Below are 4,397 nucleotides of genomic sequence, written 5' to 3' on the forward strand. Positions count from 1 at the left end.
CTTTATCATGTAGCCATTTGATAACACAGAGCATTCTTTTATGTTCCTATCTTATTAAAGAGTAGAGAGAACTATCCAGATACTCTCCAGGGGAGAGAACCTAGGTTTCTAGTTGCATAATCTCATTAATTGGGTGTTCCTAGTGGTGAAATCAAAGATCTCTCACTTGGTATGAGCATAGAAGATAAAAGTTCTTTTATCTTTTCAGATTTGGAGTTAAGATTTTATAGAAGAGGTGATATTTGAGCTGGATTTAAATTCCAAATAATATGAAAAGGGAACTTCTATGAACAAATATACAATGTTTACGATATTTTGGGAGAAATCATTTAGTGGTACTCTGTGGAAGCAGTTTATGTGATCAGAAGATAAGGCTAAAAAAATATTTTGGTCCCAGATATTGAAGAACTGTAAAAAAACCATAAAGGAATTTTAAAACAGTAGAGTGATAATAGATCTATATTTCACAAAAATTTCTTTTTCTTTTTTTGCTATACAGAAGAAAGAATGAGGAAGGGAGACACAAAACTTAGGGAAATCATTTAAGAGGGTATTGTATTATAAGGGTACAAAAAGACAAAAAACAATAACTGCAGACGTAATTAAGAAAGACAGACAATTCAGGAAAATGTGTTTCTTATAATTGATAGGTTTCCAAGATTTGTTAATTAATTAAAAAGAGAGACTAATGGAAATGAGACAGAGAAATCTCTAATGTATGTTTTTTAAAGATACTGATATCATTAATGAAGATAATAACAGAAATAGGAGTACTAGTAGTGGAAACAGTAATGAAATACTATATCACAAAGACTAAACTAAATGATGTCACCACCATTTATTAAGTGATACTGATTATGTTATATAATGTTGATGAGGTTTAATTTCTTTATCTTCAGTCAGGATAAGCCTACCCGGCATTAAATTCAAATGAAATAAAATATCTCCATGTTAGAAATTGGGAAACAAATTCAAGACAAATACAGAGTTCAAGTAAATACAGTACAAGTTCAAGTAAATATAGAGTCAGGGTACCATTTCCCATTATCTTATCTACAAGTAGAAGAGAAGGGCAGTGAGTAGGGAGGAATCACAGATACAGATAAATGGAACAATAACCTGATGATGAGGATGATGACCTCAATAAAAGGACAATGACAATGACAATAAAAACAACTTTTTGAGTGCTTGCTATGAGTAAGACATTGTTCTAGTATTTTATGTGTATGAATCCCTTTATGACCGTTAAGAAGGCTGGAAGTTAACACTGTTATTATCATCCCTGATACAGACAGATTTGAATGGTAGCCCTGAAACAGATGTGGCAATGTCCTAATCTCAGGGAACTCTAAATGTGATTTTATTGTAAAGGAATATTTTCAGATGTAGATAAGTTAAATATTTTGAGATGAGATCATCCTGAGTTACAGAGGTTATCCCTTAGTGTGTGCTTATGAGAGAGAGCAGAAGAGAAGGCCACGGGAAGACAGAGACAGAGATTCAAGTGATGCAGTCACAGGGATACTAACAGGCACTGGAAGCTGGAAGAGGAAAGAAGGATTCCTTCCATCCTAGAGACTCCAGAGGGAGTAAAGCCCTGAACTTGATTTCAGATTTCTGGACCCAGAACTATGACAGAATAAGCTCTGTTGTTTCAAGCCACCCAGTTAGTGGTAATTTGTTACAACTTCCTTGGAAGCTAATGTATCAATTATCAATTTATTCCTCCAAGCTTTCTTATCTGCTCTGTGAAAATTGAGATAGGCCCTTTAATTATTTCTCCTTCGCACCATGTTGTTCTTAGATAGTAGATGGCACTGGAAGGACACTACAAGAAGGGGCTTCTCTTCCTGGTTCTGTTGTTTTCTTTTTATATTTTATCTTATTTTCTTCCCCTTCTCCTTGCTTTAAACTGCATGCCTTCCAGGGGTTTCGGTGAACCTTGAGTGGAGCCGTCCCACGTTGAATTACAGCTGCACCTCCATGGTAGGAGGCCCAGTGAGACTCGAAGATACCTCATAGGGTATTTCATTAGCATCCTAGAAGAGTTACTTCCCATTTTCTGGATCCTAGTGCAGTTCTCCACGCCTTAGCTTCTGCCCAGAGAATGTGGATCAATTCTGGTGTGGGACTACCAAGAGGACTTCTTCACAGCCCATCTGCCTATAACTATACCTTTTCTATAATAAAATCTAAATCACAACTTCGGGGAAAGGAGACCCCTTCCAAGTGTATGCATTCCTTAGGTACTCTCCACATCCCTAGGGCATTCTTTAGGGCTCTCTTTCTCCTTTATAGGTAATCTCCCTGTTATAGTTCATAACTCTTTATATTAAAGGTCCCTATTTAAAATTAGCATTTGGTTCCTGTTTCCTGATTGGACTCTAACTGATATACCCATTTTACATATGAAGAAATTGTGGCACAGGAATGTTAACTGACTTGCCTAAATCCACACTACAAGTAATTGGCAGAATCATTATTTAAACTGAAACAGTCTGGTTCCACATTTGTAGCCACTGTTTGTAAAAAGCTAAAAGGAGTAAACCAAATATATGGCATACTAAATTAGAGATATCCATAACGTATCCAGATGAAAGGAAAAAGACTCTACTTTCCTTTCTCTTTATTCTATCACTTTACTCTCAATACTTCACTTCTCTGGTCACTAAATGAAAGGAAAACACCTGTTTCCTTAACTTACTACTTCTCACACCAGATTATGGGTGTTTTGTCTCCCTCCCCCACCCACACACCACACAATTCTGCAATTCTCTGTGGACATCAACTAGGTGTCCTATAACTCAATTCTGAGCCATCTACCTGGAGTTAGCATCAGATCTCATAGGTTAAGGCTCATCCTCCCTCTATCTCAGATGCCAGTCACAAGGCCAAGTTATTATTTGTGATCCTGACTGATAAAATGTAAATAAGAAGTTTCCTTTTCAGCCTAGATGATTTGGTAGATCAGCTTACAGAACTCAGGAAAATAGTTTACTAACTAGATCTTCCGTTTATTGACAACCACATGGAAGAGATCCACATGGCCAGGTATGCGAAGGATGCAAACAGAGTTTCCATCTCCTTTCTTGGCTCATCACCCTCCAGCACTTCTATGTGTTCACCAACCCAGAAGCTCTCCAAACCTCATATTTTAGGGATCTTTGCAGAGGCCTCATTACTTAGGCAAGGTTGATTAAATCATCAACCATTGGTGATTAGTTCAATCTCTAAACCCAACCCCTCCCCCAAGGTCAGGGTGGTACTGAAAGTTCAAATTTTCTAATCACATGCTTAATTCCCCTGGCAATCAGCCCAAATCCTGTGGTGGTCTAGAGGCTTTCCAAAAATCATCTCATTACATAAACTCAGGTGTGATTAAAAGGGGCTTTTTATGTATAGCAAGAGATACTCTTTTCAACTTTATGGCTTGAAGCTATTTCAGGAACCAAGGGCAAAAGACCAAATATTATGTAAAAAAGATGCTCCTGTTACTCTTAACACTTAAGAAATTATAAGGATTTTAGAAGCTGTGCACCAGGAAAAGCAATGAAGACCAAATACGTATTCCTTATTACAAATCACAATATTACTCTAGATCATATTTATATCATCATTTGACAATTATACTGTATAAATGAAGAGAGATAGAGAGGAAGAGTCATGGATCTAGATAATATAAACAAGTGCATATATCATTCCAAAAAAGGTTTGAAGCAGTGAGCGCAAAAAGAGTGACCCACATCTTTCAGACGTCTACATACAAGGTCCATTTGGCTTATAAAGTATTTGTGTTTTTAAACTTTCTAATTAGTGTCCAACTTTAAAAATTAGGATATTTCACATAATAGTGTAGTTTTTTAGCTTCTCTGAAAAAAGTTAGAACATCACAACTTCAAAACAGTAAAAATTTTTTAACATTAATTATCCTACATCATTCTGTTACTTATAGGCAATTTCTTTGCATATTTATTATCTATCTTGGTTTATTAAAATAAAAATTCTGTGAGAATATAGCTGATCTCTTCTTATTGTTCCTCATTATCAAGAGCTATTCTGGATATATGTTTCCTCAATAATTTGCTTTGCTTTAATTTAAAAAAAGTAGAGGCAAAAGCCACTTTGTCATGAGCTAAAAGCAAGACAGTGAAGGTATTGAGTATATTACTAAAAATACCCCGCAAAAAGCTTTTTACTTAAAAGAAAAAATAACTAAAAATTGTATTGTATATCTATACCTTTATGAAATCTAATATACAAAATATTCTAGTATCTTTTTGAAGTTAGTAATACACATTAACAAGTATGGAAAGGTAAGTAGTGAACATACTAATTCTTGAATTTCAATAGCTGTTTTGAAAGATTATCTGAGACAAAGTAAATAGCAGATTCAAGTC

The sequence above is a fragment of the Lutra lutra genome, chromosome 8, assembly GCF_902655055.1.
Source record: "Lutra lutra chromosome 8, mLutLut1.2, whole genome shotgun sequence".
In the NCBI taxonomy this organism is placed as follows: domain Eukaryota; kingdom Metazoa; phylum Chordata; class Mammalia; order Carnivora; family Mustelidae; genus Lutra; species Lutra lutra.